Genomic DNA, 12,285 nt, shown 5'->3' with positions numbered 1-12,285 from the left:
ATACCCTCCTTTCAAGACCCTGTCCATTCCGTTCAGCTGCTCTTCCAAGTCCTTTGCTGTCTCTGACAGAATTACAGTGTCATCGGCGAACCTCAAAGTTTTTATTTCTTCTCCATGGATTTTAATACCTACTCCGAACTTTTCTTTTGTTTCCTTTACTGCTTGCTCAATATACAGATTGAATAGCATCGGGGAGAGGCTACAACGCTGTCTCGCTCCCTTCCCAACCACTGCTTCCCTTTCATGTCCCTCGACTTTTATAACTGCGATCTGGTTTCTGTACAAATTGCAAATAGCCTTTCGCTCCCTGTATTTTACCCCTGCCATCTCCAGAATTTGAAAGAGAGTATTCCAGTCAACACTGTCAAAAGCTTTCTCTGCGTCTACAAATGCAACAAACGTAGGTTTGCCTTTCCTTAATCTATCTTATAAGATAAGCCGTAGGGTCAGTATTGCCTCACGTGTTCCAACATTTCTACGGAATCCAAACTGATCTTCCCCGAGATCGGTTTCTACCAGTTTTTCCATTCGTCTGTAAAGAATTCCGATCCGTAGAACGCCAGTTTTCTTTCTCCTGATAACGACGTCCTCTTGAGTAGTCCCCGCCCGGAGATCCGAATGGGGGACTATTTTACCTCAGGAATATTTTACCCAAGAGGACGCCATCATCATTTAATCATACAGTAAAGCTGCATGCCCTCGGGATAAAGTATAAAGTTAGAGTATATATATTGATAATTCATGTTAACCTAAATGCGTAGCCTCAGCCCAATCAGAAAGTAACGACTGTCATATTTTCGTAACCTAGTTATCCACAGACTTGCATGCACCAAATCTGTTATTTCTAAAAGAACAACCTTGCATTTTTGCTGCAGAGTTGAACTGATCCTATAAAACACTTGCTTGACTCTGAAGCTGTGAACACACTGACGACTTGCAGAATCTTTCCTACTATTCGTCAAAGTAAACATCAATGATGATTTTAAAAATGTCTGCTGAGAGACCTACCACTTCATCACTCTGTAGGAATGGAAAGATGATGCGTTATTTGCTATCCTCTGTCATATGTCAAATATGAGTGAGGGTTAAAAAGTATGCCCATGAAATGCAACAGAATTGGTGATTTATTTTTGTCTGAATTGTTAGCAATTTCTCATATGAAGAAGAATCATCAATTATGACGAACACCTACAAATATCTTGTTGAGAGGCTTAATTTTGCGTTTTCCGCCAAAACACAGTTTAAACTGCACAAACTCAGCTTGCAGTGGTTATTGCAGCAGAATCTTGAAACAGAGTATCTTACTAAACAAGCAATAGACGATGATAGACGTCAGTACGTTGCGGAAAACCTCGTTGTGTCATTTCACTGTAACGTAAGAGAAGAAATGTCACGTTAATTTCCCTACTAGGAAATTAAGTTTTCACCAGCTAGCAATCACTTTTTACAAATTACAATACTGGATTGAGAAAAGAATTAAATAAAAACTGTAGCTTCACTATACTGACATAGAGAAGAATGTTCCATGTGTTACCAATGTGGCCATATACTTTCCTTATTGCGTGCTATATTTGCCAAAACCTAGTCTCAGTATCTGAAACAGTTTAGGAAACAGGTTATGAATATTTCATTCTCGCATATGCAGTCAAAAGTGACTGTACTACTTAAATTCCATTTTCTCAAAATGGAGACAGAGACCTTATCCCAAGTCTTAAGAAAAATTCAATACCTTAGCTAGATTTAATTAGCAGTAACCTGAGGTGTAGCATGCACCAAGCGCAAAATCATAGCGACCCATTTTTTACCTCACAAACATTTACGAATTTCGTTCAGCATCTTACTTAAACGCAAATGTCATAATAAGTATGGCCATTAGAGTGAAAATGCGCACTTAACGATGGGGCACTCTTATAGAGCTATATGTGACGTAAAAATCAAATTGTTTTGATGAATAGTTTCTCTAAAATCGTGTGAGAAATAATACAGAGCTAATAGAGCGAGGCCAACATTGTACCCTCAAAGGCACTGCTGCACATTGACTAGCAAGCTAACCGGCGTCCTCTGTGTGCACCAATAAGCGCGTACAGCTGCACTGGACAGTAAAGCCGGCTAGCATGCACGTACACACCAATGACCATCTGTCCAACGGGGAATACACTGAAGCGCCAAAGAGACTGGTATAGGCATGCGTATTCAAATACAGACAAAAGTAACCAGGCAGAATACGGCGTAGCTGTCGGCAACGCCTATATAAGACAACAAGTGTCTGGTGCAGCTTTTACATCGATTACTACTGCTACAAAGCCAGAATATCTAGTTTTGATTGGGTTTGAACATGGTGTTATAATCGGTGCACGAGTGATGCGAGGTAGCGATGATGTGGGGATTTTCCGATACGACCAATTCACGAGTGTACCGTGAATATCAGGAATCCGGTAAAACATCAAATCTCTGTCATCACTGCGGCCGGCAAAAGATCATGCAAGAAGGGGACAACACTGACTGAACAGAATCGTTCAACGTGACTGAAGTGCAACCCTTCCGCAAATTGCTGCAGATTTCAGCGCTGGGCCATCAACAAGTGTCAGCGTGCGAACCATTCACCGAAGCATCATCGATATGGGCTTTCGGAGCCAAAGGCCCACACTCGTGTACCCTTGATGACGGCACGACGCAAAGCTTTACGTCACGCCTCGGCACGTCCATACCGACATTGGGCTGTTGATGATTGGAAACATGTTGCCTGGTCTGACGAGTCTCGTTTCAGATTGTATCGATGGACGTGTACGGGTATGGAATAATCTCATGAATCTATGGACCTTGCATGTCAGCAGGGGACAGTTGAAGTTGGTCGAGACTCTGTAATGGTGTGGGGCGTGTGCAGTTGGAGTGATATGGGACCCCTGATACGACTAGATACTGCTCTGACAGGTGACACGTACGTAAGCATCCTGTCTCATTATCTGCATCCATTCATGTCCACTGTGCATTCCGACTGACGTGGCCCACTCCAGCAGGATAATGCGATATCCCACAGCTCCAGAATTGCTACAGAGTGGCTCCAGGAACACTCTTCTGAGTTTAAACACTTCCAGTGGCCATCAGACTTCCCAGACATGAACATTATTGAGCATATCGGGAATGCCTTGCAGCGTGCTGTTGAGAAAGGATCTCCACCCCCTCGTACCCATAGGATTTATGGACAGCACTGCAGGATTCATGGTGTCACTTCTCTCCAGCACTACTTGACACACTTGCCAAGTCGTTTTGCGGCACTTCTGCGTGCTCGCGGCGGCCCTGTACGATATTAGGCAGGTGTACCAGTTTCTTTAGCTCTTCAGTGTAAAACGTAATTCAAATGTCCACCTGTCTCCACTCAGTAGACGTCTAGTTTCGGTACCAGCGTGCAAATTCCAGCCTTCGTCGCTGCTTAACAGAAGTCCTCTTGAATGCTTGAACCAGGAACCTGCTGCAGAGGTCCATGTGTAGCAACGCTCGCGGAACGGGTCCTGAGGAGACATTGTTTTGTATTTACAGTCGGCTGTCCAAGAATTGCTCGTCCGCTCTCCCGTCCACATCTCTGCAGCCGTAGTGGACGCCTATCACCTATGTCATACGACAGTTGTCTCAGCGTCGGTTTTGGATAGCGCCATTTTGCCATGAACGGTCCACGGTACCACATGAAAAATTCACAGACTTAGTTGCTTCAGAATGCTTCCACTCGTGGCCTGAAAGCCAATGATCACGGGCTCTTGGACGTCAGATATATCGCTCTATTTCACCATTATGACGACTGCACTGTTGCCCGCGCGTCCCCCCTGACACGCTTTGTATACTCTCGACTGTTACCGCTGCCACCTGTCGCCTGTGAGTGGTTATTGCACGTTGACGCCGAACATTAATGTGACTGGACCGCGTATCATACATCATTTAAATGTGTAGAACGGGAAATATTTACAAATGTTGCGCGAAACACGACCTCTTGTCTACCAGAAGTAAAGCTATAGAAGTCTGCTTTGGCGGTTCCTAGTGTGCATTTCTTCATGTATTTCTGATGTCGCAAGACTGAAGTGCTGACCATAAAGCACTTTGTGTTTCTATGTACACTATCCTCTAGGTGCAACACTCCTCCCTCCACAATGAAAATCTCGCTGTACAGCATCGCAGCATACCGCAAGGCGAAACAACATGCCGGGAAGCTGTCCAAGAGGGTGATTTTGCTCCATGACAAATTTCCAGCTCACACTGCACAAAGCGCAGTCACACTTCCTGCTTCTGCTGGGCCGTAAAATCTCCGTCTCACTCTCCGTTTTCTCATGCTCTTTCCTCTGGTAAAGAAACCACTGCGAGGCTGGCAGATCCAGAATGATAACGACCGGATTTCAGAGGAGGTCTTTTTTATGAACCTCCAAAATTTAGATCTTCACATACCAAGGTCTCCGCCAAGTTCTACATCTTCGCGAAAATGTGTTGCATTGGAAGGTGAATCTCTAGAGAAGGATAACCGTATCAGCAAATTTCATGCTCACAGTTTGATTTTTTCATGTGATAATAAAAAGCTTTATTACCACTCCTCGTAATTTATTATTTTCTTCAGCTGATGACCGTTAAGCCACCAGTTTTATCGGATTAAGGAGCAAACATTGTGTTACGACACTTTGTAACTGAATACAGATATTGGTATAGTTGCGAAACTTTGCATAAGCAACTGAATATACTTACCTAGTCACAATTCCGTCAAACTTCACATAAACATCCTCGAACTAATAACTCCAAGAGCAAATCCATTAGTGTGCTGTAATTGTCCCAACGGTTCATTAGAGATGAACGGAATAAAGCTTGAAGTCTGGCCACAAATGACAGCTACGATACGAACCATATTTATAGTGTATACGATAATATACATTATTATTCCAAGAAAAAGTACATTTAGTACAACTTATACTCTTATTGTGTCGATGTCAGAAAAAGGAGAAGAAGACAACCTAGTGTTGCATACTTCTCAGAGAAACCAATTATCACAGAAGAAACATTGGCGTAACACCAATGTGCTAAAGATATTGATTTCTCCAAGACTTTGCTTTTACGTAAGTACAGCCGAAAGAAATAGTTTTTACTGCTCCCTCCGTAACTAAAATAATAGCAAGAACAGTTATGTCGCAGACCGCAAGCAAGAACAGCATCTGACGTTGCTACTATCAAGTCCCTTAAGGATTATTTATTTAGGAACAAGAAGAGACAACACTATGGTGAACAAACACACGGGAAGAAAATATCCAGAGAGATTGGTAAAGTGCTTGCCTGTCTGCAAACCGAGAGGTATCGGGATCGAATTTCGATCGGACCGCGGGTATTTCAGCCCTTGTTTGAACTTATCCTTCACCTCTCAACGATGTGTGGAATCACCAGAATCAACACGTGGTTCGGAGTTCATGTTAAATTCTAGGTCCCCTTTCCCCTATTAGATGGAGCACGTTAGGGACATGTAAGTCACCGAGGTGACGTCAAATAGAATCACTTACGGCAGGGTATTGATCCACATGAAATTATTATCTGTAGACATATTTACGTTTGTATGAAACCCTGAGAACGCGAGTCCTTCTCACGCTTGTTAGCTTCTTCTACGATTTTCTTCTTTTTTTTTTTTCAAAAAGCTTCACAGATTATTTTTGTCTTTTTTAGCAACACTCTTTCCAAAATGTGCCAGTTCAGTAGCTTATGTAATTTACGAAACCGAATATCAAGACTGATAGGGGCCAACGTGAAGTGAATGCGACTGGTATGTGGTTGCCTTATTATTTTATTAATTAAATTGTTACTGAGTTTTCCTAGTCTCATCAACAGTACTTCACGGTTTGCAACTTGCGTGAACGACTGAAAACCAGAGCTTGATAAAATGTTTTAACCCTAAGAGCACCGCTGGTATTGTGCTTTTTTTGTCAATTACAGATTCTAAAATCGAGCCATGCAGTAAATTATTCACAGTTAACACCAAAGTTTACAATTTTTACGGTAAATGTGGGTAACGTGAAAAGGCCACTCGTCGCTTCTCAGTGAACGGACAGTTGCGGTGTTGTCGTAGAAATTTCAGCCCTCGTCGCCGATGAAGAGCACTCAGCATAGGTGCATGAGCCGGACGCCTGCTGCGGGGGCCCGTACACAGCAACGATCTGTCAACGGTCGTTGAGAAGGCACCGTTGGTAGATAATGTTTACCTAACAGTCGGCAGATGATGGTCGAAGTGATCGCTACAGCAAAAATCTACTAATGCCAATATTGCTGATCCCTGTTTTGATCAGAACCCACATGGAATTATCCTACACGTCGGTCAGGGACCTGAAGACGGCGTAACAAAACGCTGAAACTGGTAGCAAAATAGAACAAGTTTGGAAAGTAGATGGCTGAAAGGCGTTTGACATCCTGAATATAACAGCCGCGTCCCGCAACAATCTATCAAGTCCGCAGCTCGTGGTCGTGCGGTAGCGTTCTCACTTCCCACGCCCGGGTTCCCGGGTTCGATTCCCGGCGGGGTCAGGGATTTTTCTCTGTCTCGTGATGACTGGGTGTTGTGTAACGTCCTTAGGTTAGTTAGGTTTAAGTAGCTCTAAGTTCTAGGGGACTGATGACCATAGCTGTTAAGTCCCATAGTGCTCAGAGCCAATCTATAAAGAGATGGACATTCAGAGAGTTGCACGGCAGGTGCACGTCTGTTCGCAAGTACGCTTCTCTGCAGCAGTCGTTCAACTTCCGTCACTAGGCCCAGTGGTGCACCGCATTTGCCTTGGCGCGGGTTTTAGACAGCCTCATATTGCCATGCACGGTATTATTTAACCGCGGCAACATATGAACACTTTACAGACTTGGCCGTTTCGGAAATGATTCCACCTTTCGCCCGTAAGCCAGTGATCATAACATCGCTCCATCTAAGCATTACGACAACGACTGCACTTGTTTTACAGCGTTAACCCGACCCCTTTTTATACCCTCTATTGCTGGTGCTACCACCTAGCGTCTCTGACTGGTTTGCTGACGTCGAACGTAGGACGAAGCCACATCAATATCACTGCACCGTGTATATTCCTAGAGAAAACGTATTGGAAAAGTTTCGAGTGTATCGCTTCTGCGGGCTTCATTCTCTGCAGCACACTGTACTGTTGTACTTTTAGCTCTAAATGACCAATGTCAATGGCAAAACAAGTAGCTTTGGTAGAAAGGAGAAAATATCGGTCTTGAAATTCGTTGCGTTTTGTCTGAAAGTCTCAAATGGTAAATAAGTTCTTGGAATTGGTTCAAATGGTTCAAATGGCTCTGAGCACTATGGGACTTAACATCTGAGGTCATCAGTCCCCTAGAACGTAGAACTACTTAAACCTAACCAACCTAAGGACATCACACACATCCATGCCTGAGGCATGATTCGAACCTGCGACCGTAGCGGTCGCGCCGTTCCAGACTGAAGCGCCTAGAACCGCTCAGCAACACCGGCCGGCTCTTGGAATTGCGTTGAAGTAGTAAAACTGTGGTGTCGGTGTCGAAGCCGTTATAGAGCGTCTTACTGCTATAGATATACTTGCAGTGTGGTGAAAAAATTGCCAAGCGCATGCTATCGCTTATTTCACGACAGTAACAACGTAATGCCACCTAGGGGAATGGCCGATCGCTTGAAGTAAGATTTTAGTACAGGTCTCATGAAGAAATAAATATGAAATTAGCTTTGCTTTAAACATTGATGTCTTTCAGATGCCTTGTTTATTATCTCTCTGTTTTGTCGTAAGTACTAGGAGTTTGTGTTGAAATAAAAAGGTAAGGGTAACGTGAAAGCCAGGATTAGATTAGTAGGAGACGAGAGACGAATAAGTTATCAACACCATTTCTTTTATCGAGAGAGCAAGCTCGAAAAACAAGGTAACTGTGAGAAAATGGAATCATTTACTCCACCAAATATTACGGAAGAGAGCAAGAATTAAACAGAATAGGATCAACTTACTTACACTACAGTTCACAGAGTACAATACGCACAAGAAGGTCGTAGCAGGAACATTAGTTCCACTTCATGGAGCGAATTTTATAATATCATCTGTGTGCTTCAATAGTTTAGTTTCTTGAGTTTCTGGGTTTTAATTTAATACCTATTAGCCACTGCTCTCGCGTTTTTGTTTGCTTCGGAAAGTAAACCGATTTTGTGACATATTACAAGATCCTAATCAGGAGTAAATTATTTAGTTTCACCACAGAGCTTCGGTAGTTAGGATTTTGAATCTCTGCGTATTAATCTAATTTATTAGACACAGCTCCTGCGCTTCCTTCAGGGTCTACAGTGGAGTAGCGCAGCACGTGCCGCTAGTCCGTTTATCTGCATAGTTTAGTTTTCCACGGTCTTTAGTATGGACAGGGCCTGCGATTATTGTGTGCGGATGCGAGCCGAGTTGGTGACCCTTTGCTCTCAGCTTCTGGCTGTGATGGCTTCGGTTACACAGCTTGAGACTGCAGTGGATGGGCACCACTGTTGTGGGCCGGCCGTGGGGATCCAACGGACGTCCAGCACGTCCGAGTCCTCCGATCGGTCCTCACCGGTGGCCAGCCCAGTTACTGCTCTCAATGAGGTTGACCCCTCACCTGTGGTGAGTGGGATGTCGCCCTGGGGCGTAGCAGGTGGCGAAAGACTTCCCATTCGAACGTACCCAACGACTCCCCGGTTTGGCTGACAAACCGGTTCCAAGTGCTGTCTGTGACTGACACTGTCACCGAGCGAGATGATGTCAGTTGTCCTGTTTCAGAGGAAACCTTTCAAAATGGTTCAAATGGCTCTGAGCACTGTGGGACTTAACTTCTGAGGTCATAAGTCCCCTAGAATTTAGAACTACTGAAACGTACTAACCTAAGGACATCACACACATCCATGACCGAGGCAGGATTCGACCTGCGACCGTAGCAGTCGCGCGGTTCCAGACTGTAGCGCCTAGAACCGCTCGGCACTCCGGCTGGCAGAAAACCTCTCAGCCTGCAAGATCCGGACAGTCACAGAGTGTAGGATTATTGATAGTTGGGAGCTCCAACGTTAGGCGCATTTTTGGGCCCCTTAGGGACATGGCTGCCAAGAAGGGAACGGGTCCTCCCGGATACCATAAAGAGCACAGGGTGCAGCCAACTGCAGGTGACTGCTCACGTCGGTACCAATGAAGTGTGCCTCTTTCGATCAGAAGAGATTCTCTAGTTTCGAGAATCTAACAGAAGTGGTAAAGGCTGCCAGTCTTGTTTGCAAGGTGAAAGCAGAGCTGGCCATTTGCAGCATAGTCGACAGGACCGATTGCGGACCTATGGTACAGAGCCGAGTGGAGGGTCTCAATCAGAGGCTTAGAAGGTTTTGCGACCGTGTAGGCTGCAGATTCCTCGACTTGCGCCAAAGGTTGGTTGGTTTTCGGGTTCCGCTGAATAGGTTAGGTGTCCACTATACGCAGGAGGTGTCTACACGGGTAGCAGCGGCTGTGCGGTGTGGAATGGGTGTTTTTTTACCTTAGAGGGTTTGGGAAAACACAAGAATGGCTTCAGTCACAAAGGGTGCAGGCCAAGCACTGGAAGAACGTAGATACAGGAACAGTCGGTATAACAGTTGTAAATTGTCGTAGCTGTGTTGGGAAAGTACCAGAGCTCCTAGCGCTAATAGAAGATACTGATGCTCAAATTTTTATAGGCACTGAAAGCTGGCTAAAGCCGGATATGAGCTCAGCCGCAATTTTTGCGAGGAACCTAACGGTGTTCCGAAAGGATTGGCTAAGCACGGTTGGCGGTGGAGTGTTTGTTGCTCTTAGAAGTAGTTTATCTTGTCGCAAACTTGAAGTTGATACTTCCTGTGAGTTAGTACGGGCAGAGGTCATTGTTGACAACCAGAATAAAATAATAACTGGATCCTTTTACTGACCTCCCAATTCAGATGATACAGTTATTGAAAGGTTCAAAGAAATCTGAGTTTAATTTCAAACACGTACCCGACTCGTACGATAATAGTTGGTGGTGACTTTAATTTACGCATAAAACAACGTCCGAAATTGTGCTAAACGCATTCTCTGAAAATTATTTCAAGCAGTTAGTTCATGAGCCCATACGAATAGTAAACGGTTGTGAAAACACACTTGAGCTCTTAGCAACAAATAACCTTGAGTTAATAACGAGCATCGAAACCGATACAGGGAATATCGAACACAGGGCTGTCGTAACGAGACTGAATACTGTAACCCGCAAATCCTCCAAAAATAAACGAAAGATACACCTATTCAAAAAAAGCTGATAAAAATTCACTTGACGCCTTCCTGAGAGACAATCTCCACTCATACCAAATTAATAATAGAAGTGTAGCCCAGATGTGGTTTGAATTCAAAGAAATAATATCGATAGTAACTGAGAGATTTATACCAAATAAATTAATAAACGATGGAGCTGATCCCCCTTGGTACACTAAACGGGTCAGAACACTGTTGCAGAAACCACGAAACACACATGCCAAATTTAAACAGACGCAAAATCCTCAAGACTGGCGTTCTTTTACAGAAGATCGAAATTTAGCGCGGACTTCAATGCGAGATGCTTATAACGCAACGAAACTTTGTCTCGAAAGCTGGCAGAAAATCCAAAGAGATTCTGGTACTATGTGAAGTATTTTAGCGGCAAGAAACAATCAGTGTCTTCTCTGCGCGATAGCAATGGAGATACTATCGAAGACAGTGCTGCCAAAGCATACTAAACAAAGACTTCCGAAATCTCTTCACCAAAGAAAACGAAGGAAATTACTCAGAATTCTAATCAAAAACAGCTGCCAACATGAGTAACGTAGAACTAAATATCTTCGGAGAAGTGAAGCAACTTAAATCACTTAATAAAGTCAAGTCTCCTGGTCCAGACTGTATACCAATTAGGTTCCATACTTAACAATCATATACAACTATTCGCTCGACGAAAAATCCGTGCCCAAAGACTAGAAAGTTACACAGGTCACACCAATATTCAAGAAAGTTAGTAATTCTCTTAGTTACAGGCCCATATCGTTAACGTCGATATGCAGCATGATTTTGGAAGGTATATTGTGTTCGTACATTATGAATTTCCTAGACGAAAACGGTCTACTGACACACAGTCAACATGGGTTTAGAAAACATCGTTCTTGTGAAACACAACTAGCTCTCTATTCGCATGAAGTGTTGAGTGCTATTGACAAGGGATTTCAGATCGATTCCGTATTTCTGGATATCCGGAAGGCTTTTGACACTGCATCACACAAGCGGCTTGTAGTGAAATTGCGTGCTTGTTGAATATCGTCTCAGTTATGTAGGTTGGAACTTAAATGGTGGCAACACTGCTGTGGAGCATAAGAATTGACGGAATTGCGGAAATGGATACGCTACGACCCTGCTCAGACGCACTTGGAGCGCTATGAGCGCGAAGGAGAGGCTTTCTTACACCGTATCGTAACACTGGATGAGACATGGGCCACAACGTGCGAGCCAAAACTGAAACGCCAATCCAACGAATGGCGTCATCAGGGGTCGCCGCGAAAGTCGAATGTGCGTCAGAGCACCAGTATGGTGAAAGTTATTGTATTCTCGTGTACGAATGTGATGGTCTTATCCTAACGCCTTACGTTTCTCCGAGGCAGACCGTCAGTGGACAGTATTACTGTTCGTTATTGGAGCATCACGTGCGACCACCTTTGTGAAAGGGGCAACACTTTCTGCGCAACCAACGCATCATTTTGCACGACAATGCGCTGGTGCATACAGCGCGGGCTGTGGCTGCTCTGTTCGGTCGATGGGACTGGGAAGTACTACATCATCCACCATACTCCCTGGACTTCAGCCCTTGTGACTTTGAATTGATTCCGAAGATGAAGGAACCACTTCGTGGCATTCGCTTCAGAGATTCAACAAGCAGTAGACCGCTGAATTCGCACCATCAACAGAACAGGCTCTGCTAACGGTATGCTGCAACTTCCACATCGCTGGCAATGGGTTCTACGCAACGCTGGTGACTACTTTGAAGGACAGTAACAGGTGCAAGCATGAAACACTTTTTTATCGGTTGTGAATAAGGAGTTGCCACTACTTAAATTTACAACCCTCGTATGTGACTGGATTTGTGATTTCCTGTCAGTGAGGTCACAGTTCGTAATTGTCGGAAAGTGATCGAGCAGAACAGAAGTGATTTCTGGCGTTCCCCAAGGTAGTGTTAAAGGCCCTTTGCTGTTCCTTATCTATATAAACGATTTGGGAGACAATCTGAGCAGCCGTCTTAGGT

Source organism: Schistocerca cancellata, chromosome 2 (assembly GCF_023864275.1).
Source record: "Schistocerca cancellata isolate TAMUIC-IGC-003103 chromosome 2, iqSchCanc2.1, whole genome shotgun sequence".
NCBI classification, from domain to species: domain Eukaryota; kingdom Metazoa; phylum Arthropoda; class Insecta; order Orthoptera; family Acrididae; genus Schistocerca; species Schistocerca cancellata.
The sequence above is the reverse complement of the archived record's forward strand: the minus strand, read 5'-3'. Positions refer to the sequence as shown.